Below are 25,171 nucleotides of genomic sequence, written 5' to 3'. Positions count from 1 at the left end.
ATCCATCCCTTCAGGGTAAGCCCCACTCACCCCCAGAGGGGCGGCTAAGGCCTGACAAGACAATCCCTTTAGGGCTGATTCAGAGATCGCTGAGAAGTGCATTCAGAACTGCACGGGGCCTCATCGGCCACCCCATGCTCCTCCTCACCCAGGTTTCCAAGAGTCTCAGGGTCCAGTCTCACCCTAGGGTCACTTGGAGCCAGAAGATCTTGGGCTCCCAAGAGGCCCAGGTGCTGTTCCAGAATTCAGGGTTCTCTCTTCTATCCAGGACTATTTTCACTGTGTTACAGTTTAGGAAAAACTTTAGCATCTCTCTGGAAACTTCACTCTGTTTATTAAATTGTTTCTATGGGAAAAGTGTTTCAAGTGACAACTGGTTTGAAACAATCCTTAGAACACAACCTTCTCACTGGCAGAGGACTGTGTAAGTGTTTCTTCACATGCAGAGCTTAGGTTGAAGTGTATTTTTTTAATGCATCTAGTATGAACAAATAGAATAAAGAAAAAGCAGGTGTTGCTTCATGAATTTTTTGGTGAGTTCGTGAAATGGAGTGATTTTTAAAGAAACAATGTATATTTCAAAAGGTAACGGTTACCGAGTATTTTCTGTCTGCTGGCCACTGAGTTAAAGGCTGTATGTGTGTAATCTCATTCAGTCCTCACATCCACCCTCTGAGATGGTGGGATGAAGAATCTGACTCCAGTGTTGATGCTTCACTGCTCCCAGCTTTCAAGTTCCTCCAGCCCCTTGTCCTGCCCTTCCTCTCGGCAAGCCCTCTTTCTGTGGTGAGAGGGCACTCGAGCTCTGTAGACCCCAGCTGCAAGGAGGGGCCCCCACCCCAACCCTACCCACTCACTGCTATAAACCCCAAAGCTGGGTCGGTGTCCTTTCCCTGCCCCTCTAAATTCCTGAGCCGGTTTTCACCTTGCTCTTCCCCGAGAGCCTCATTATGTGAGATGTGGACTCCTTCAGTCCCTCTTGCATCAGACCCCCTTTCTGTGTGGCATCATCCACTTCAACATCCAACCCAGGGAAGGGGGTGCATTGCATCTCTGCGGTGAGAGCAACACGGGGGCAAGGCATTCTCTATTTTACAGATGAGGAAACTGAGGCGCAAAGAGGTGCAGTTGCTTGCACAAGGCCACCGAGCCAGATAATAATATCACCGTAACCAGTCTGCTCTTTCTCCACGGCAGGTCTTTACCTTCCGCGAATTAGTGAATAAAGTTGCATTGGGGGCTTATACCTCGTGCTGACATTTAACACAGAGGGACACCTGCCTTGTTTATTATAAGCCCTTTCCACACTTTAATTCACGGTACCTTGTTAAGGACTCTACGACCTAAATACAACTGTCATTCCCATTTTTTATAGATGAGGAAACTGAATAACAGCAAACTTGAAAAACTCATATACGGTCAACTAACTGCAAAAAAAAGTGGTGGTGCTTGGATTTGAACACAGGAAGTCTGGCTCAGAACCCACTCACTTAGAGGGCTACAGCCCCTCTTACATGGTATATAAATAGAGAAGCTGATGATTAACCCAGTTTGCAGGAATTGCATGCTTGACACTGCTTAAGTGGACAGCATGTGTTTAAAGAAAGCCTTGTATTGATGACATAGTCACCGGTTTCATTATATTATCTATACACACTTTACTCGATACCACAATGGAAGGAAAAGCCAATGATTTGTTGTTTTGGATGTCCCTCTTCCCTCCCTCCAATAACTAAGAGATACGTTTTTAGGTTAAGGGGGCCCAATGAAGGCCACTGGAGTAGCTTAAAACCAGTGGGGTCTCTGCAGCGTCACCGTTGCCCTAGACGCCACACTGCGTACACATCCTGGCAGATCGGCCAGGCCTCTCCAGCAATCGCCATGGAAACACTCCAGAATTCTTATTCTCCGTCTGTACCATCTGTCAGACTAAAGGGATGACAAGGAAAATCTTGTCTCTAATTTCTCATAGGAAAGTACCCCAAATTCTCCAGGGAAGAATATTTTTCAAAACCATCTGTTTTCCCTTTCAGCTCTCCAGCAACTTCTTACAGCTAATAAATAAAACTGTATGAAAATGTCCATGGCTGCTTCACCATAACTGCTACCGGCTCCAGAAACTCAGGTTAGGATTAAACAAAAATCATGAATCAAATAAAATCAGCGTGAATTAGAAGGCTAACAATGGTAACAAATGGTAAAACTAGTCTCTTACTTCCTCACTGGAGGCAAGGTAGCTGACTTTGAGTTTTGGCCCTGACTCTGTCTGCCTCAGAAGCCTTAAGGGACTAGATTTCAATTTTGCCCGTGAACAAAGCGAACTAAACAATGGCTTCCATGCAGAGCTTTCGGAAGGGCAAGGGGCCTGTGAAGGACTTTGCAGAATAAAGCTTTATGTAATCAACTATCAAACATGGTCAGTCCTCTGAAGAGACGGAGCAAAGCCAGGGGGTGCAGTGTTTCAGTTGGAAGGCACTTCCCTCGGTGACGTGCAGTCTGGGCTCTGAGGAGGCCCTGGGCCCCCCAACTTTCCCTGCGGAGCCGCCAGAGCGGAGAAGGGAGTGTAGCCACCTCTGGACTCACTTGCCCAGCTTCTGCACAGCACCTCTACATTTATTCAATCCTCTGAGGATTCTCCTTAAATCGATTTTAACTGAGGACTCCACGGCTTGAAAATGGTTTATGAAACCCCTGATACAATCTAGCTCCCTCTTTTTATAGGAAAAGGAAGAAGGTTAAGTGATTGGCTAAGGCCTCAGAGGTAGAGCTGGAACCTGAGGGGTCCCTGACTGCCCAGTCCACACTCCTCTCGGTGGTTTTGGGGATGGAGGTGAAATGTTGAAGCACACCAGCCACCCCAAGACAGAGTTCTGAGCCATTTTCCCAACCCCCATCCAGAGCTCCATCTCCTATCTACTGATCTTTTCTCTGATTTTATTTTCATCGGGCCATTTGGGTTTGCTGCCTAGCATGGTTCTTTGTGACAACAACCCATTTGCTTTGCAAGGAGATAACGACACATCCCCGGTGCTCTGCGTCCGGGGAGAGAGAAAGCCTGCAGAGGCCCATCACCGAGGTGCTGGGCTGTGGTGTCTCCACAAAACGGTGCTACATGCAATCTACTTCAAAGGAAATGCTGTTTTTATTCATGGAGTGGGAAAACCATGAACTTCTTTCTTTGACATACATAACAAAAATGGTGGCTTCTCATGAAGGCCTTCTAGGAGGAAAGTAATATTAAAAAGCAAGAAAGTTGACGTTATCTGTTATCTCTGTTAAATGGAACAGTCTCCGGGTCATAGCCCTGGTGCTCGAGGGACCGCGGACAGAACTTCTCCTCCTGGAGCACCTATGGCCTCCGCGGCGGTCACGCTCATCTCCTCCAACACCACCGCCGCCGTGTTGCCTTTGCTCTCACCGTGGGCCCCGTGATGGGTTAAGCTCTCTGTGAGTATCTTCACGTGACCTCCACAACCACTGTGGGTTTTCTTATTCTCATTCTACATGCATGGAAACCGAGGTTCAGAAAATGTGAACGTCACAGCCTTGCATAACTACAAAGAGCGTCGTCGCTCACCTTGTTTTCTCCGTTAGCAGCACCTCCGAGGGCACAGGGCTGTGACCCTGGGTTAAGTGACTCCCAGCTTCACAAGCTGGTAAATGGCAGATTTGTGAACCTCACCAGGGCTGTCAGGTCCCGAATCCCATGTTCTAGCCACTTATGCAAGCATCTGCTTCAGAAACCCATCCGTGCGCTTGGACTCTGTGAGTCTTGTGTTGAAAATATAACTATTACCGACAATGATGAATCAAGGAGGAAGCTGACTGTTCAGTACTGAACATGGCTTAAACCTAAGACAAGTGCACAAGGAGACATTATTTACACTGGTTTTCCTGCCTTTTTTCCCCCAGATATTAAATAGTTTTACTCTCATGGTATAATTTTTTCGATTTTTATTTTAGAACAGTTTCAAATTTACAGAAAACTTCATTAAGAGTAATGAGCTCCTAAATACTTGCTACCTAGATTCACCAATCATTAACATTTTGCTACATTTGCCTTATTATTGCCGTATCCTCTCTCTCTCCATCCCTCTCTCCCTCTGTGTGTATCAGAAACTCTCGGGATGGCACCCAGCAATCTGTGTCCTAACATCCCTCCAGGGGAGGCGGAGGTTGAGGGAAAACACTTGAGGGAAAATTATTGTAAGTGCTTGCTGGTTTCTCAGTGAAAAGAGAAGGTGGGAAACTTTGGGGGATGTTTTTCTAGGGTTGGCCATAACATAAAAGAAATATTGTTGACATTTTTTCATCCCACTGAATTGATTAAAGATAGATTCATTCATTTATTTACTTATTTTTAAAGAGGGGAAGGGAGGGAGAAAGAGAGGGAGAGAAACATCCATGTGTGGTTGCCTCCCACGCACCCCCACCGGGGACCAGTGGTTTATGTGACCAATTAAGTTACAACAAACAGCTTAAATTTCAAAGCCTATATGATGCTCCATTTAAGGCAGACAGAAGTCAGTTTAAAAGAGAGGAGGGTCACAGAAGAAAAGGGCGGAGGAAGAGGAGAGGGAAAAGGAAAAGGAATCGAGGGCAGTTTTTTTGAGTGTTTTAAAATAACATCTGTATTTGAAATTTGGGCGTGGGAAGGGGGAAGAATGTTTAATATTTATTTCCTTGGAATTACAAACTATGGCATTTTATAGTATTTTGTCTGTTTACTCTAAAACTTCAAAAAGCCCCTATCCCAGCATCTCAGACAACAAAAATGGGAGACTAAAGGAGCAGAGACGCAAACCTAATACGTTTGGGGTTTTTCACTTCACCCCTACAGGCAAGTCAACCTTTTGGAAACTGACCGTTCTCAATAATCTTTTTATAATTTCGATACTGTGTCTCTGCCATCATATTTATGAGTCTCCCAGCCTCCTCTGCCACCACCCTGCCCCCTGGCTCTCTCCCCTTGTGATTTGCTGTGACATCGGGCCGCTCCTTTCTCCTTTCTTCTTTCTCCTAACCTCAAGCCCAAGATTTAGCATATCACATTTCTGATACGTGGTCAGCGGGAATTTAACAATGTAACTTTTATGACAGTGTAATCACCAGGGCTCTGAGTTTGGGATCTAGAAAACTGAGCTGGAGTTTGGGTTTGGTTACTACTTGGGTTATAACCTTGGGTGCATGCGAAAGCCCATTGTCCTCACGGTACAATTAGATGCTTGGAGTAGGTGAACCAGAACACACCCTGCACCATTCAACTTCTACAGCTTTACCCCCAGTTTTAGTGAGACGTAATTAGCATGCAGTACTATATCAGTTAAAGTATATGGCATCAAAACTTAAATTACATATATTGAGAAATGATTACCACAGTAAGTTTAGTTAATATTTGTCATTTCATATTGATGAAAAGAATGTTTTGCCTTTGTGAGGAGAACTCTTAGGAGTTACCCTCTTAACAACTCTCAATTACACCCCACGGCAGCGTTAACTACAGTCATGCATTGCACATGCATCCCAGTGTTGCCTGTCTCGTAACTGGGACTGTTGCCTTCAACCAGTTCCTCCTTCTGCCCCACCTCTGTTAACACAGTTCCGATCTCCTTTTCTATGAGTTCTCGTCCTTCCTTCTTTCCTTCCTCCCCCATTCTCTCCCTCGATTCCACGTGTAGAATTGAAATCGGTTAGTGTTTGTCTTTCTCTGTAGGACTTACTTCACTTAGTATAATGAACTCAAGGTCCATCAACATTGTTGCAAGTGGCAGGATTTCCTTGTACTCTGGGGACGCCTAAAAACCTGGAATTTATTTATAAGTTGTGTACTTATTCTTACATGTTTAAGCTTCAGTCACCTTCAAAGTACCCTCCATTTGATGCAACATGCCTACCGAGACATTTTTTCCACTGCTCAAAACAGTTTTTGAACTCGTTGATTTTGATGCCTTTTTAGTGCTTCTGCTGGTTTTTGCTTTTTTGTTGTTTTGTTTTTGTTTTGTTTGGTTTCTCCTCCAAATCAGCAGAACGTTTCCTTTTGAGGACTTCCTTCATCTGGGGAAACAATAGTCACTCTGGGTGAAATCACATGAATAGGGAAGGTGGGGTGTGGAGGGTCATGCCATTTTTGGTCAAAAACTGATGAACTCTCAGTGCAGGTGGGCAGGTGTGCTCTTCTTTAAATCCCCCATTGTGAAATGGACAAACACATTAAAGAGTCTTCAAAAAACAGTCACTGAAGCCAAAGACAGCCTCTCACCGTGCCAGCTGAAACACTGATACAGATGGCTAGAACATTCACCTGGTGGGGGAAGTGTACTATAAGGGCTTGTTCACAACTTCTTTATCCTTTCATCCACTGGTGGACATTCAGGTCACCTCCTGTCTTGGCTGCGGCAGACCGTGCTGCCATGCATGTGCAGGTGCAGATACCTCTTTGGCGCACTGTTTTCATTCCCTTCAAAGAAACGCCCAGAAGGGCAGTCACTGGATCAGATGGTAGTTCTATTTGACTTTGTTTGAGGAACCTCCATACTGTTTTCCACGCCGGCCGCACCAGTGCCTAATCCCACCAAGAGTCGCGAGGGTTCCCTTTGCTCCACACCCTCCCCAGCACTTGTCAGCTCTTGTCTTTTTGATAAGAGCCCTTCTTATAACTGTGGCATTATATCTCATTGTGGTTTTGATTTGAATTTTCTTACTAATTAGTGATGTAAAGTACCTTTTTATATACCTGTTAACCATTTGCCTATCTTCTTTGGAAAGTGTTTCTTTAGGTCCCTTACCCATTTTCATGGTGGGTTATTATTTTTTCTGTTGATTAGATCTAACAGTATTTTGGTGAAGTCTTCAGAATCTTTTGCATACAAAATCACATCATGTATAAATGAAGATAATTTTCCTTGTTCCTTTCCAATTCTGATGCCTCTTATTTCTCACCTGAGTGCTCGGGCTAGGACTTCTAGTGCTATGTTGCCTTGGAGTGGCGACAGTGAGTACCCTTGTCTGCTTCTGACCCTGTGAGAAAGCTCTCACCTCTCACCACTGAGTGTGACGGGTGGCAGCTGTGGCCTTGCCCTGGGTGGCTGTTTGTGTCGAGGTACATTCCTTCTGTACCCATTTTGTTCAGAGTTTTTATGGCGAATGAATGTCAAATTTAGTCGTGCTTTTTCTGCATCTGTTGAGATAATTGTATGATTTTTTCTTTCATTCTATTACCGTGACAGATCACATTTATTGATTTCTCTATGCTAAGCCAGCTTTTCATTTCAGCTGTAAATCCCACTTGGTCATGGTCAGTGGTCCTTTAATGCGCTGCTGTATTCAGTTTTGTAGTATTTTACTGAGAATTTTTTCACAACTTAAATTTATCCAACTTTTACATTTTTTCAACTACAGTTTACGTTCAATGTTCTTCTGTATTAGTTTCAGGTGTGTATCACAGCGGTGAGACAGTCATACCTTTTACAAAGCGGTGCCCTGATACTTCCACTGCCCACCTGGGCCCACAGCGTTGTCACAGTATTACTGACCGTGTTCCCCATGCTGTCCTTTAGATCACCGAGACTGATCTGTGCCTACCAGCCTGTAGCTCTGGATCCCTTCACCTTTTCCACTCAACGACCCCCCAAACCTCCTTCTCCCTGGCAACCATCAGTCTGTTCTCTATGCCTCTGTTTCTGTTTCGTTTGTTTGTTTTGTCCTTTGGACTCCACATATAAATGAAATTACATGGTATTTGCTTTCTCTGTCTGACTTGTTTCACTTAGCATAATACCCTCTAGGTCCATCCATGCTGTCACAAAAGTTAAGATATCATTCTTTTTATGGCTGAGTAGTATGTCATTGTATATGTCTACCACAGCTCACCTGTTGGTGGTCACTTGTATCATGTTCGTATCTTGGCTACGGTAGGTAAATAATACTGCATAAACGTGGGGGAGTATAAATTCCTTCAAATTAGTATTTCAGGTTTCTTCAGATATACATCCAGAAGTAGAATCACTGGGTCATAATGTACTTCCACTTTAAATTTTTGAGGAAACTCCATGCTGTTTTCCACAGTGGCTGCACCCATCTGCATTCCCACCCACAGGTGACCGAGGGTTCCTTTTTCTCCACATCCTCACCAATGCGTGTTGTTTGTTGACTTATTGAGGACAGCCATTCTGGCAGGTGTAAGGCAATATTTCATTTGTGGTTTTAATTTGCATTTCCCTGATGATTAGTGATAGTGAGCATCTTTTCATATGTGTGTTTGCCATCTGTAGGTCCTCTTTGGAGAAGTGTCTTTCGCGTCCTTTACCCATTTTTAATGGGTTGTCTTACACCATATGTAAGAACAAGCTCAAAATGAATTAAACACTTAGGTATAAGACCTGAAACCATGTAACTTCTAGAAGAAAACATACACAGTGAAATCTCTCGCATTTCTCTCAGAAATAGTTTTTCTGACATCTTCTCAGGCAAAGAAAACAAAAGAAAAAATAAACAAATGGAATTACATCAACTCAGAATGTCATTGCACAGGTAGGGAAACCATCAACAAAATGAAAAGACAACCCACTGGATGGGANGATGACCGAGGGTTCCTTTTTCTCCACATCCTCACCAATGCGTGTTGTTTGTTGACTTATTGAGGACAGCCATTCTGGCAGGTGTAAGGCAATATTTCATTTGTGGTTTTAATTTGCATTTCCCTGATGATTAGTGATAGTGAGCATCTTTTCATAAGTGTGTTTGCCATCTGTATGTCCTCTTTGGAGAAGTGTCTTTCGCGTCCTTTACCCATTTTTAATGGGTTGTCTTACACCATATGTAAGAAATAGTTTTTCTGACATCTTCTCAGGCAAAGAAAACAAAAGAAAAAATAAACAAATGGAATTACATCAACTCAGAAAGTCATTGCACAGGTAGGGAAACCATCAACAAAATGAAAAGACAACCCACTGGATGGGAGAATATATTCACCCATGACACATCTGATAAGGAGCTAATATCCAAAATTTACAGAGAATTCTTACATCTGTATTTTTCACGGGCATTGGCCTGCAGTTTTTTTCTTGTAGAGTCCTTTGATGATTTTGGTATGTGAGTAATAATGGCCTCATAAAAATGAGTTTGGAAATATTTCCTCCTCTTTGATTTTTTGGGAAGAGTTTAAAAAGAATTGGCATTAATTATTTAAATATTTTGGTAAATTGGTCAGTAAAGGCTTCTGGTCCTAGGGTTTTTTTCATTGGAAGATTTTTGATTACCAATTCAATCTTCTTTCTAGTAATGGATCTGTTCAGATTTTTTCTTCCTATTTGGTCTTAGTAGTTTCTTTGTGCATATGATACCTTTCTAACTATCCCCAACAGCTGCAAATATAAGTTTCAAAAAAACTTAAGTGAAGAGAAATTGAAAAGAAAACCAACATTTTTGAAGCTAAGTATATATCCATAGATTGTCTAATGTAATCTCTGTAACAATTGTGCAAGATGTTTAGTTTTATCTTTGTTTTTGTAGTTAGAAAATTGAATTTCAGAGGAGGTAAATAATTTTATAAGATGACATGGTTTATAAGTGCCAAGTCTGTCATTGGAACTTCTTGGGTTTTTGATGAAAAGATTTAATTCTACATTTGTAATTTACTAACATAATAGGATTTTCACAAGTTACCATGTATGATTTCTCTGAGTATATATTTCTATGTACATATATTAATAGAGGACAGTTTAGAAAGTAGAGTCAGCCATCTCAACCATTTTAGAAAGTGAGGAACTTTGATGCGGACATTGGCCTGCAGTGTCCACATCATTATGGATGAAATGAGACATTCCCACGGACTACTGAGTCTGGTGGAGGAAAAGGGGCAGCACGGCTTTTCTCTACAGGGGAGCAAAAGCCCTCGGCCCTTGCTGTAACCGGCCTTCTTTGGGTTTCTCAGCAGGATACATGATGGTCCTCATTTACTATGCACAGGTTGCTTTAGGTGGTTCCCTTTTACAGAAAACAAAGGAGCCAATGCTGCTAATCACATCACAGAAGAGGGATATTTGCAAATGAAAAGGAAAAAGCGGTTGAACCGGTTACACTCGTCCAAGGACGGTTTAGCATGGATTTTAGGAAGTTATTTCACAGTAAATGTTTGCCACAAATCAGGGTGAGGGAGTTTTTAGCAAAAAGCAAGGCTCCAAGTGGCCTAGGCACATTGCAGGCCTGATTCCCCACCAGAGAACCCATCCGTGGGTGTGGGTCCTGTGCATTTACAAGTGGGAGCTGGGCCCACGCCATGCAGAATGGTCTCCTACAGAACTTAACACAGGAAAATAAGTAACTTGCCCTAGGATTAATTTTCTGGGTCACAGAATCAAGAAGGAAGAGATTTTTTCACAAGTTGCCTCTGGGGTTTCACGAGAAGTCAAAGATGCCACTCTGGGCATTGTGAAAACTGCATCGCCGTGAGCAGTCTTCCAGGGAGAATGACAAAATGTACACCTGAATTAAGCCTTTAAAAACTCAAGGAGCTGTTTGATAAGTCACAAAGGCTCTGTTTGCTGTCCTACGAGAGATAGCCCTGAGGGGATGTGTGCATGGCGTTACCTGCCTGAGATCCCCCAGAGCCAGGCCTGAGCCCCAGGCTGCGCGGTTTGTAGCAGTACTTCCTAAGCAGTGCACAGGGCAAACCTGATTGCTACTTCGTGAAACTGGGTCATTTAAAGGTGCAAATCTTTTTCCTAGACCAGTAAAGAAAGTTGTGAAGATCCCATCTGCCAACAGGTGTCATTAACAAATGACGGTGTCAAAGGAGATGCTTCTAATGGAAGCATTGCAGCCAATAAAACTTAGCTGCCATTTTCCCCTAGAGCCCGGGTCTCTGCAGGGGGCGGGGTGGTGGGGGTGGGGGTGCTGGGCGGGGTTTCCCAGCTGGTTAAGCAAGCCCCTGCTCCCCAGTCAACAAGTCAGTGTTCTCTACCTACAGGAGAGATTCGTCCTGGATAAAATGCCCAGATGCAATGATTTGCAGACATTGATTACTGAATTATTACTGTTTTCAGAAATTTAAAAAAGAGGAGCTGTAAATGCTAGTAACTGTAGGGTTCTGTAACAAATTTTGGGCATTTTGGAGTTTCTTTCACAACTGTTCTCATCAGGGCTGATTCTCTGTTGATTGTACCCCCAGCTGCCTAGAGACAGTCTGCATTCAGCCACAAAGAAGCATTAGATAAACACTTTGCAACACCGATGCTGAGTTTAGGTTCCGTGGGTTCTTGGTTTTGGCCTAAGCAAAAGATGGAAAGTAGACTCTTTAGGGAAGCTTTGTAAAACTATGTTTTGAAATGATTTTTTTCTAACTGTGTTTTCACACGTACAGTTGGGCAAATTGTCTGGGTCCCTTGCCGAAAGAACCATCATTCATCAGCCTTAGAGAAAAAAAACCCAAAAGTGCCTTTTCCATTTTTTGTCTTTATGTCTTTCATGCATCCATTTATTTAATGACTCATTGAGCACACAACACAATGGATGCTGTTAGGTACAAAATGGCATAATTTTTGTTCTCAGAAAGTACCAATTTGGCTGGGAAAGGAGGGTGGTTAAATACATAATTACTAAAATATATGAGAGAGAAACTTATTTTAGGGAAAAAATGACCCCGAGAAAATGAGGCATTGACCCAAGGGGCGGGGGACAGAGAGAGATGAGGGAGGAGGCGTGGCCGCGGGGTTGCTGGGATCAGCCAGTCAGAGAAGGGGAAGAGGAGGCGGGGGCAGAGAGTATTCTCCTGGGGACTGAGATCATATGTAGAGCCGCTGGGTCTTCTGTTCCACACGGGCCAGAAAGGATCTGTATGAAAACAGAGGAGAACCTCGGCTAAACCTGAGGGTCTGTGTGGCGTCCAAGCTGAAGATAGAGACAGGCGGGAGGCCAGGAGTGGCAAGCCAGACTCCCCAGTCAGGTATAAAGTGGGTAGGAATGGAGAATGAGCTTCCAGAAATCTTAGGCAGGAACTAAAACGCCTTCAACTCTTCGTTTAGTATTGAGTTTTAATGATGACCTGGGATGGGAATAACAATTTTTGTCCTTGAATAACAGCGGGTGGTAGACAGAGCGTCATTCGTGGGTCTCGATACTGCCTGAAGCTTTGCCACAGCTGGTTGTATGAGCTCAGATCAGTCACTTCCCCTTCCCAGCCCCAGTTTCTTCACATCTAACAAACAGCAGGTGGATTATCATTTCTTCCAGTCTTACAATTACATGTCAGACACCAACAAGGAAACTTTTCCCATTTCAGTTTCATGTCTAAGTTACTTCTTACAATGTCCACAGAGAGGAACAGAAAGGGAAAGAGAAAGAGAGAGTTTGGATCAACCATTTTATGATAAAGTAATTTACTTTAAGCCTTGCGTTGATAGCAGAGTTCATTTTGATAAAGTGGCATTAATAATTGGGCACTCATAACCACTCACTGTGACCACATTTGGACGTAACACGTGGGACTTCCACGTCTGAGCTGAAGGGCTTGGGCTAGGCCCTTAGCTGCTACTCAGCCACGCGTCCCAATCTTTCGTGTTCCTTACTGGGCATTCCTTCCTGCTCTGCTCTCCTCGTTTGCTCTACTTAACCCCCTTCATTTTTAACCACATCCCCAGGAGTCATAAGGGCTCTGGATTCCTGCCTTGCAGAAGGTCAAGGTCTAATTCTCAGCATGTGGGTTTGGTAGTAGACAGAATTGCTGGGGTTTGGGTAGTTAGAAGGAGGGAAAAATTGTGTGGAGAGAAATGTCCAGGTAGACTTCCGAGGCCGACCCTAAAATCTGCAGCAGTGCAATCCGGGGAAATGAGCCAGGTCTGTAAGAGGGTGAAGGGACTGAAAGTCCTCCAGCAAGACCTTGGATGTGTGTCCTCCACACAGGGCCTCAGCCAAAGGCTGTTGGTGGCACTTCCCACTGGCCTGTTTCCCAGTGCTGCTGCTGCCTCCGTGGGCTTGGGCGAGCGGCGGCAAGGCAGCCCAAGCGGGTGGTCCTCAGCCCCACTGCGCACTAGACCTTCGGGGAAGCTTTGAAAAATGCTGATGCTCAGACACCGCGTCCCTAGAGAGTCTGCATTACTTGGTCTGGGGGGAAACTTAAGAAATCGTTCACGAGCATATTTTTTAAACTCCCTAGGTGAACCAAACGCACAACCGAGGTTGAGAACCACCCCTCTAGGATGCCACCACTACAGACTCACTGTACAAGCTGTCTGTGGAGGAAAGGATGGTCTTGCCCTGGCCAGGTGGCTCAGTGGGTTGGAGTGTCATCAGCACACCACACGGTTGTGGGTTCAATCCCGAGTCAGGGCACGCATGGGAGGCAACTGACATGTCTGTTTTTCTGTCTCTCTCCCCATTCCTCTTTCTCAAAAATCATGAAACATATCCTTAGCGAGATTTTTTAAAAAGAAAGGGTGATCTTTATCAGAGGTTACACACTGCTGACCCCATAGCTGGAGTTATTTTGTTTGACCAGAACAATGTTTAAAAAAAATTGAAAAGCAAGCAAAGGCGCATAAAACCCCCAATTTGAATGCCTTTTCAGGACAGCTAACACTCAACAGGCTTTTATCACTTCTGCTACTTTCATGACCTCTGTAGGTATTTGGTTGCAGGTCCTGGTCTTCTGAGACCAACGGTTTCCTCTCAGACTGAGGAACAATATTGTGTGGGGCGGCGGCGAAGGAGGAGGAGGCTGAGGATGGTAAAAGGGTAATCAGAAAGCTCCAGATAACCTCCCCGAAATTCTGACTCCTCCCTCCCTGGAGTTTCCGCCTCCTACCCACACTTTCTGTAGCTAGAGTAGCGCTCTAATTACGTGACTGGTGTCTGCCAAGGACTTTTCACAGAATGGGTTGATGTTAAAGACGTTAATTGGACTGTGGTGGGAGGGGTTCGTGCAAGGGAGCAGCAAAGCTGGGCGCTCGCTCTACGGACATCTCACTTCCGACCCTCGGCTGGTTCAGTGAGTTCAGGTCGGGCAGGGTGTCCCGAAATGTGGTTACTGCCGCCTCCGCTAGCGGCATTTGTGGACAATGGAAAATACTCCTCAGAGTCGAGGGCACGGACCTGGCCTACGTGCAGAAGAAAATCAGATGTCGATGGGTTCCAATGCTACAGCTTTCCTCCTCTCGGCACTCTTTCTGAAAATGCAGAAAATCTGTCTAGAAAACTACTAACCCCTTTTATCACAAACTTCCCACACAAATAATGGTACTGATTCATTACGAACCCATCATTTCTACGCAGATGTTTACTTTCCTGATCTTGGGACCAGAGATTCTACCACACGTATTTCTATCTGCCTCCCCCGTCTCCACCGCGTTCTCTCCAGGGGCCCATAAGGCAGATCACAGGTGCCAATGAACAGTTCATGGGCGGAGCTCGTTTATAGTTCCACTTTTCACCCTCACGGGTTGGGCTACACAAGTTCAAAATGCTCTTGGTGACAGCACATTACTACTGGTGGTTAAAGCTCAGAAGTAATAATAGTGTGGATTAGCTGTACTTTTTCAGACCGAGGAAGTCAGCCCAAGTCTGTGGTCAGGACTTCTATTTCTGCTCCCCTTCAAGGGTGCTAGTACGGTCCGTTCTTGTCCTAGTCCTTTAACCAAATGTGCACCTGTCCACCGCGAAAGGGCCCATGGAGCAGACAGATCCTCCAACTCAGATCTGGTGGAGATGGCCTGGGTTCCCTTCTGGAGCATCGGGCCTGTGACCTTTCATTCCCAAGGTCACATGCCCTGTATCCACAGCTACTGGGAACACAGTAAAGAACCGAGATGTACTGGATTTTGTTTCTTTGTTTGTTTCTAAGACTCTGAGACACACAAGACTTTTGTAGCAAAGCCTGTATACCAGGATATTATTTGGGGTGTGATTTCTACAGCTGTTCCTGCCCAGTCTTCCACACTGGGTGACGCATGAGCTCTACACAACCATCCCTCAAATTCACTTACGTCCATTACGGCGCCACCCAAATTGGGGGTCCTCCAACAAGGACATAAAGAAGTGTCTTTATTTGAGCATAACTACCCCACTGCAGGCAAACGGAACATTTCTACTGAATAACTTTACACATTCCACTCTAAAAAAAGACTGTGAAGGGGTGGGGGGCTTTGCGGTTTTAATCTTTTCTCCTTCCCCGGGATAGTGACTAGTGATGGATTTCTCTGTTCATCAGCAGCGAGCACACAGCCATCATATTATTTTGAGTTTTGGGGTTTTCATAGGTCCATCTGTTCTCTTGGTCATCACACGGAGATTTACGGCCGTGGGAAGGATTTTGTGGACTCATGGCCTCTGCTGACCCACCTGCCCTCACTTGGATGCTTACTTACGTCGACCTCTTCTTTCTCCCTTCTCCTGTTGCAACTGCTCTCACTGTTTCCTGCCGCCCCATACGTGGACATCCAGGGTCTCTTCCCTGTTTTGGTCATGTACTTAGCAACAGCCCCTGGGTCGTGTTAGACCCTGTGCTATTCATTCTACGGCTGAGCCCATGACCTCACTGGTCCGCTCTTCTCCCCCATCACTCCTGTCCTGCGCTGGTTACTCCGGTTCTCTGGACGCTCAGCCCTGCAGTCTCCGACCCAGGAAGGCCGTGCCCTCCCGGCACTGTCTGGGTAAACAAAAGTTAGCTCTCTAGCCGAGCAATGTTTCCTTACCAAAATCCAATCCCTAGAACACCAGGCAATGGGGCTGTAAATACAAATTGACATTCTAAATTTATATAAATCATACATAAATTCATGTTTTTTTGTAACATAAAACAAAAAATGATACTCTATGTGACTACACCAAAGGACTTTTGGGGTCTCTGCTCATTTGTTGATTCAGTTATTTACCACATTTAATGAGGACTCTGGGGGACACCCTTCTCAGATCTCAACAAACCTCTGGGTCTGTGTGCCCACACCCCAGTTTTTGGATGCTTCACCACTAACACCTTCGGTACTTTGACCCCATGGACTGAAGTTGCCTTGCCCCTTTAGAGAGTTGAAGCCCCTGGGAGCTATGCCCTGCCATCCATCCCTTCAGGGATACCCGCTATCCAATGACTGACTGTGCAGGGGAGGAGAACGTGCAAAATACCAGCTCTGGCCCTGAGAAGAAATACATTCCGAGGTGAGATTTCTGCCCTGACGCTCCCTAAGGGATCTGGTGGAGATTGGCGCTTTGTTGGACCTCATGTTCTCTCTCCTCCCTCCTCACTCCCTCAGCACGTCCTGGGGGCATGTCCTTCATAAATCACATGCACCTACATGTTTTGTTCAGGGTCTGATTTGAAGAAAACCCTGTCTAATAAGGCAGGACCCTACCATGTCCCAGACACTGTGACTATGTGCTAGTGGAAGAGACCACAGTAAAGCAATGAACAAAACACTTAAGCTTTGTATTGACATTAGGCATCGTGGTCCTCTCATGAATGTGTGGTGTGTTCTTCAGAGCCCTGAAAGGAAAGAGATAGCATGCTAAATTGGGATACTAGTTTTATAAGAGGGTAGTTTTTGAAGATGTGGGTAGGTCATAGAGGTGTCCCAAAGAATAGCAGCGCAATAGCCTGAGCTAGTAGCAGCAGGGGGCCATCACTGCCTCCTGAGGGAAGACCACCTGACCAAAGTGGTGGCCTCTGGTCAAGGGACAGAACCAGCCGGAGGAAACCACACCAGGAACCCAGAGAGCAGGGCACAGTGTGGATCTGGATGGGTCCGCAGGCTTTCCAGCACGTACAGGGTCTGACGGTATGTGATTGTCAAAAATTACTTGACTACGGGAAAGCGTCATGTGGACCCCTCCCGCCAGCCTATAGGACACGGTTGGTTTGTGGGGGGCAGTTTGGGAAACACTACGGTGGAGGGCGGTTTGGAGATGATCTTTCTAAGAAACATGAGGCCTCTTTACCTATGCAATTTTCCTGTTTGAAAAACCATGCCCCAGTCCAGCCCCACACACACACACACACACACACACACACACACACACTGCTTCCGTCTGAGTCATGGAAGTCATAAAGTCCACTCCCGTGCCATAGCGTCACATTCAGTACGACCACTACATCTAGCTGGCATCCACTGCCCTCATTCTGAATCACCCACCTGCCTTGAACCTCACCGGGCACTACATTCCAACGTCTCACCTTGTCATTTGTACTCGAGATTATAGACCCGCCTTCCTTTTCTCACTGTGGTCTTTTTTTCCCCCTTGACTCTTGTTTCAATTCTTCTCCCGTGGTCCCACTGAAGAACCCTTTTCTGTGAAACAGCAATCATGTGCAGCACCCTCCCCTCCTCACCACGAGAGGGCAGTGTTTCCAGCCCAGGTACCTGAACCCAGGCACCCACAAGGAGGCAAAAGAAGGAGGGGGGCTGCTTCCAAATCTCCCAGCTCACATAATCACCTGTTTATCCTAAGACAAACATCTTTTAACATGTCTATTCTTTTCAATATTAGCTCCTCACTGGGTATAGATTACATAGGACTAAAGGCACGCATGCATTTAAAGAGATTATGTGTTTTGCAAAGAGAGGAGCAGTTCAGGTATTTGGAGTCTAAATTTATTGTATTTATTTTATAGGGTGGAGTTCTAATGAGCTACTAATGTTGTTTCTGGTTCAAAGTAGGTTGAAAGGAGGGTGGGTCAGCAGGGGTATTAGAGCCAGGCAGCAAGTTGGTGAGGAAAGAGGTAAAAATGGAAACAGAAATAAGAACTCAGAAAGCATTGCAGGCCACAGGCAGTTCATATGCAAACCATTGGATTTGTGAAAACAATAGGGGAATCATACTCATATTTCAGTTGAGTATGACTCAGCACTTTATTGCTCTTATCAGCCCAGAGCTGATTCTTACAAGGAAAACTCTGAGTGTTCAAGAAAATAGTTAATGTTGGCCATTGTACTCTAAGAAGGCATGGGAGAATGCAATACAACTTTTAAAAATGTTCACCTTCCTGGTTAAGTAGTAAGAGTTAGCATTTGCTAAGTATAATGAGCTGGGCACTGTGCTAAACACCTCATATATTCTCCTTTCATTGTCAAATAACTCTGCAAGGTATAAACTATGATTTACTCTCATTTTACAGGAAATGAAAGTGAGGGTGTGAGGCGTTAGCTCAGGTGCCGGCCTGCCTCGCAGTTACCATGTGGCAGCACCAGCATCGGAATTAGGATGTCTTATCAGAGCCCGAGTCATCAATCGCTCTCTTTTTTGTCTGGGAAACCTGACAAATATTTCAGTGTTTCAGGGGTTACGCCATCAGCTCCCTAGAGTATCCCCTCCATCCACAGACCATGTCTGATAAGTGTGACGATATTGTACTTCTTAAATTGGCTCATTCCAAGAGGATGTTTCAACATAACGGGATAAATAGAACAGCAACAGAAGGTATTTAATCAGAAAGACATACAATTCAATCATCCCAAAGGAATGAGAATGGATTCATTCTCCTTTTAAGAAATCTCTGAGCAAAAATAAATCCACAAGCTCTGGTGGAGGTGAGTTGGTATATGTCAGTCTTGCAGGTCTATTTTATCTTTGCCAGTTAGTGTACTGGCTTCCCCGCACCCGCACCCGCACCCGCATCCGCACCCGCACCCGCACCATGCCCCGCCCAACTTCCGTCTCTGCCCTTCCCTAAATTAGCGTCCTCCTCCTGCCTTCCACAAGAGGGCGCTGGGTTTTCCCACGACGAGAGACCTACAAAACAGAATAGAACCACTAGAGGGAAGCAGTGAGATCCTTATGCCTAATTCTTTCCTGAGATTCAAATCTATTTGTAATTTCACCGTATTAGAGAGATGCTTTTTTTAAAAAAGACTTTATTTACTTATCTTTAGAGAGGAAGGGAAGGAGAGAAGGAGAGAAATATCAATGTATGGTTGCCTCTCATGTGTCCCCTGGGGGGAACTGGCCTGCAACCTAGGCATGTGCCCTAACTGGGAATTGAACCGTGATCCTCTGGTTTACAGGCCCACACTCAATCCACTGAGCTACACCAACCAGGGGGGGGTCAAATGAATGCTTTTTATCTAAGATATACACTTTACTGTGTGCAGATGGTGCCAGTGGAGAATGTGCTCTGGCAAACCATGAGGGCACACATCCGCCCTACACTGCCGTCTCATCAAGGCTGGTCTGATGGCCGCAGGTCACTTTGTGGGAAGCCCCAGGCACACAGCTTACCTAGCAGAAAAGAGTGGCCTGTCACTCAGTCTACTCAAAACATTTGCCAGGAATGACTAAATCCATTAAAGTTTGCTCTGTTTCAAGAACGCATGTTGATCGAAAACAACTGCAAAAATATTTGGTTCTTCTTATACCTTTTTTGAGGGAGTTAGAGCGTCAAGTCTGGACAGAAGGAGTCCATCCACCCCTTGAATGAGTCCTCTGTGTTCCGGGGGAACTGCCACCTGACAGCACCACCGAGGGACTAGCAGAAGACAGACTACATTGACCTTGGCTCCCTCGGGGAGTGCACTGATGAGAGCGCTGTGGTTATTAGCATAGTGTCCATAATGTTACTCCGGGGTTTATTTCTCAGGTACCCTCTTTTGTACATGTGGCTATGAACACATCACTTGAATGAATGCACTGAAGTTCTTATACAAATAGCAGTGGGGGAGTGATGCATGTTCAAGGTGTCCTGCAACATGGAGTAGTAAACAGCCATTTAAAGTGATGCCAAGGAGTATTTTTAATGTGGGAAGATAGTCACAATACATTAAGTTTTCTAAATAGGTTCTAAAACTCTATGTGCCCATTTATGTAATATTTAGTTATATACATACATTGAAAAAAGACTGAGTGATATATTGATTATTTCTGGATGGTGGAATTATACTTTTATTTTTTCCTCCTTTTTGCTTATCATTATTTTCAACCTTTTCTACCCAACCATGTATTATATGTGTACACTTTTAAAAGTTTACCAGACTGTGTAGTTTATATCTTTTACATATAAGGGTGTGTATAGGCAGCGCCGTCTGATTGTTTCACACAGGGTGTTCTCGTGGTCGTACACTTCTCACCCACCTGTTACTCTAGAGCCACGAGGCGACTTAAGGGTCGGACAGGCAGCAGGGCTGCTTTCATGGCCTGTTCTCTCGTGCTTTCAGAATGCAAGGCTGTGTCTCCACAATGTCCCTGGCTCCCAGCCCCACCCGAGTCACCTTCCCTGTCCCTTCTTGCTCTGCTTCATGAGCTCTAGTCTTAGGCTAGACCTTTTCCTTTTTTTCACTACCCCCTGCACATTGGCGAGGGCGAGAGGCCTTTGCCTGGTGAACCCACCACCTCGTATACCTCACCTGTCCAAATCTCGTCCACACTTCAAGGGCCAGGTCAAATGTCTCTTCACGCCAAGCCTTTCCTGCAGCCCCCCACCCCCACCCCCAGCCATAAGCTCTCTCTCCAGTGTTTCAGGGAGGCAGTGATGAAGTGTGCAGTGAGGCAGCCGCCCCTGCTTTTCCCAGGGTGCCCCTGAGTCCTTCCCACGAGTGATCACATCTGCAAACAACCAGCAACCCCCGTCCTCAGCCCACTGGTGCAAGTGGGTGTTAACAAGGTCAAGGGATATGCTTTGGCCAAAAGTACACACAACGAACAAGAATGGGTCTTCAACCGACATGTTTCATTATGATTCCAAGATTGTTTAGGAGCAAGAATTTCCAAAGCACATTAGAGCATACCTCTCCCTCTAGAATCACTGAAAAGGCTTTTCCACAAGTGGCTCTTGGCTGCAGCTGCCTCTTCTAGTGAAGGACAGCAGGAAGATGGTTCCGGCACCATCACGCACGGAGCCATGAGGAGCAGCTCCACGCTGCAGGCCCCTGAGAAAGCAGGCCTGGTCTCAAGCACACCTGCCCTGCCCACCCCGCCTCTGTGCTCCCCTGGCTGGTGAACGTGGGGCAGTTGGGACCCGGCTCCTGCTAGGTCCCTGCACCCTCCCCACCCAGCTGCTGGGGCCCTGGGGCTCTCCCATCTGTTTTCCGGCTCCGTTCCACAGCCCACCAGTGAAACTTCCATTTTCCTCATTTTCCAAGCCCCTCCCAGCCCACATCTCCTTGGCCTCCCCTCAGCCAGGCAGTGGGGTCCTGCTGATATGTAAACAAGGAGTGGGGTAGTCACCAGCACTCCTGGGTTGGAGAGAGGCAGGTCCTGATCCACCTGGGCTCAGCTGCTTGTGGCCCCTCGTAGTTTTCCTCTCTTTTCCATGGTGTACACACTGTGTACCTGCCTGGAACCCCTTGTCTTTGTTCTATTCCAATTCGTGTTCATCTCCCAAGGCCGGCAGAGGTCTCTCCATCCCTAGGGCTCTTCTCGACCATTCCCACCCCAGAGCATCTCTCCCCTCAGACCTGAACACAGGCTCTCACAGTCTGGCTGCGGGGGCCCAGGCCTGACTCGGCTGCTTGCTGGCTGGGTGACTGGGCAGTTTACTCATCTACAGCTTCCTCAGTTTTCTTATCTATAAAATGGGAACAATCATTGTACCTACCTCACAGAGTAATGAGAATTAAAGAATTAGCCCCCGGTTTTGGCAACAAAGCAAGAACTTCATAAATGTTTATTTTTCTCTAGATAGCATGCATTTTTCAATTTGGTGTATTCTTATTAAACTTATTATAGTTTATAACGTGTCTTCTTAATGGGATTATAGGCCCTTTGAGTGCTATGATTGAGCTTTCTATCTACAGTGACTTTTTGTAGTCTTCATGGCACTCGGCCAGTAACCTGCATACAGAAGGTGCTTAATAATTACTTACTGCTTGGCGTAGAATGCAGTGTGGCGATAGCAGTGACTTGTGACCTGTGAAACAGAGGATACCAATCTGCAAGTCAGGCGTCAGTGTACCTAACTCTCCAAGGCATCCCGTTTCACATAGACCCTGCTGCTGAAGAGATCACCCTAAACCGTGACAGCCTAAAAGCAATAATGCTCCATTGTTTCTCCCGATTCTGCGGGCTGCCTGCGGAGTTCTGTTGGTCAGTGGCATTCAGCTGGAGGGGTCAAGACAACCTCACTCACGTCTAGCAGCCGGTCAAGACAACCTCACTCACGTCTAGCAGCCGGTGCTGGCTGTTGGCTGGGCTTCTTGGTTTCCTCTCAATTTGACTTCATAGGCTGAACTGGGCTTCCTCACATGGTGGGCGGTCTCCGGAATCTAAGACTCTTGGAGTCAGAGCTGTGTTACCCTCAAAGTCTGGGCTCTGAACGTGTGGCGTCACTTTCAACATTTTCTGTTGACCGCAAGGCCCACACAGACGGAAGGAGTGGAGAAACAGGCTCCACCATTTGCTGACAGGAGCGTCAGAGTCACATTGCGAAAGGGAAGGCCTAACTCGGTGGGGCCACTATATAACCATTACCACACATCCTTGGAGGTTTGGTAAACTTACGAGATGACAATCTCAATAACCTTTCTCCACTGTGCTTTACAGTTAGACAAAGGTATTCACACATCTTGCTATTTGACCTTCACAACTACCCAGAATCCCTCTGAGGCAGGAAGAGGAGGCAGTGCCATCTTTACAACAACACGAAATTAAAAGCGGACGTTCCACAGGTTCCTCCGGCTCACACGGCCAGGCACTGACTAGTAAGCCAGTGTCCTTTTTATGAGTTATGAAATATTGCCATGCAGAGAGAGTGGAGATTAGTGCAAACAGCCACCCAGGGAAGCGCCACCTGGAAGACCGGAACGTCGGCAATTGGTTCGCAGCGGGGGGGGGGGGGGGGGGGGGGGGGGGGGGGGGGGGGGGGGGGGGGGGGGGGGGGGGGGGGNGCGCCCCCCCCCCCCCCCCCCCCCCCGGCCCCACATCCGTTCCCAACCACACACCCTCCACTTCCACGCGACCGCTCTGGGATCACATCATTCGAACTTGGCTTCTACCCTTCCCGTGCATGAGTAACATTGTATAAATATATTTTTATTCACAAAGAATATCTACCATATTCCACTGTTTCTAAGGCACACATTTTTTTCAGGTTTTAATCTCTCTGAAATTAGGATGCTTTCATAATTGATGACATCTTATAACGGCTGCTAGATGGGTGGCCACTGTGCCATAGTCCTACTGTCCGCTCACCCTGTGGCATCAAAAGTAGCAGGAAGAAATGGGCAGAAAACTGTGGAGACAATAGGGGGCGCTTTTCTTACCATCAGGAACCAAGTGGTCCTGAGGACAGTCAGAGAAGTGGTACATTAGAAATGGCCCAGGAGCAGGGACCTAAAGGAGGTTAGCTGTTCCTAATGGCAAAAGTAGCTTCCAAGCCCCGTATTTCATGATAACCCGCGTATTACGATTTCTTTTATGGATCCTCTTCAGAGATGCTCTATCGCCAGCCCTCTAGGTGAGCAGAGGATTCACTGTGTAGGAAAACCCAGACATTAGTGACTTTGCGTCAAAACAATTCAAAGGAGCCAGACTTTAAATGTGGAGGAGTTTGGGGAACACCTTAATTAATTTTACTTATCTTTTCTTTTTTATGCACACACAAGAGTAGTATATGGTTTAAAAACTGTCTAATCAAGTGTAAAGTACCAGATCATAAGTGAGAAGAAAGCATTTTGTCAGAGTTTAACTGCCAGGATTTTTTCTGTTTTAATGGTACACAAAATAATAGTATATTTTATATACTTTAGGAAGAGGGTGTCAAGTTTTACCTGTATTTCTACAAACCATGCTTTTTTGCTCAACATTACACTTTTAATATTTTTCAGTTAAATGTAGCCCCAGTTCATTCATCTTAACTGCTACATAAATCCCAAGCAGAGCAGGTTTTATGTATCCCTTCTTCTCTCAATGGACACTTCCATTGCTACCAATTTTTTTTTTTAATTTCAAAGGATGCAGTCATGAGCATCTCGTTCATACCTTCTTGTGAACAAAATTTCTGGATCACAGAGCACACACATCTACGACTTTACTCCACATTCCCGAATTATTCTTCAAAATGTTTGTCTAATTCACGAGGTCACTAGCAGTGTATGAGAGGCCCCCAGGCAAGAGCCCCCTCATCCAATTCCATCTCCTCTCTAATTCTTCCCAACTCTCTCTCTCTCTCTCTCTCTGCATAGTCAAAGTGACCCCTTAAACACACAGCGGATCAAATTACAAACCTCCTCAAACCCTCAGTGGATTTGCATTGTGCTTCATGACAAAGTGACAGGGCTCCCCCTGCCCTTACTCAACTCCACAGCCCCTTCTCTGGCTAACTTTTGTCATACCAGGCCCGCCCCCAACATTACAATCCAGCCACTTCACAGTCCTCTTGGTTCCTAGCACGAGACAGGCTCTTTCTTTCCTCCCAGCCTCTGCATATGCTGCTCTCTGGAATGCGTTTCCCTTAAAACCACCTTGCCCCACCATCACCCAGCTTCCCAACTAATTGTACGCATCCTTCATGCCTATACGTAACCATCTCTTTCTCCTCAGAGCCTTCTCAGACCCCCAACACTGGCCCTGGATAAGCCTCTCCGGTCCGCTCCACAGCACAGTTCACAGGCACCTCCCTCGCCCTTGCACCCTCATGCGGAGCAGAAATGACCTCTCTGCTGGGGCAAACCTCCCACTAGACGTTAAGCTCCTCCAAAAGGACATGGAAGAGGGGCAGGGTCTGTCTTGTTCCCTGCTATCTTCTCAGTTGACGGTTTCTATGGTGCGCTGATAAATGCCACATTTGCCGAATGAACAAGAGCATAGATAAGTGACCATTTGAAGCCAGGTCGTTTGATTCCTAGTTCCCTGAATTTTCTACCATGTGCTTCCCAGACAATTCTTCTCCTAAGTCTATAAATTGCCAGCAGAGGGCCAGGTGGGCTGCACAACTGACCATTAAGGGGGAAATACCAGAGAAGAAATTTAGAATTTGGGTGTCAAATTATAGGAATTTCTTTAGGCTCATTGCATCTGAAACCTCTTGGGTGTAGGCATGTGTGTGTACAGGACAAACCTGTGTCGTGTCACCAGGGAGGGAGAAAGGGGTCAGCTGGGCCAGCCTTGCGTGCAGGCACCTGCCACATACAGTTTGGGCAAAGGGGGGCGCACCCAGGGACGCTGTAGAAGCAATGAACCATACTAAAAATAGGATGGAAACAATATGGGAAAGGTTGAAGTCCATGCTGAGAGATTAAAAATAGCCTAGGACTATTTTGAA

The sequence above is a fragment of the Sturnira hondurensis genome, unplaced genomic scaffold (genome assembly GCF_014824575.4).
Source record: "Sturnira hondurensis isolate 20B ecotype Veracruz unplaced genomic scaffold, ASM1482457v3 Scaffold0013515, whole genome shotgun sequence".
Taxonomy (NCBI): domain Eukaryota; kingdom Metazoa; phylum Chordata; class Mammalia; order Chiroptera; family Phyllostomidae; genus Sturnira; species Sturnira hondurensis.
This window is presented reverse-complemented; position numbering follows the sequence as displayed.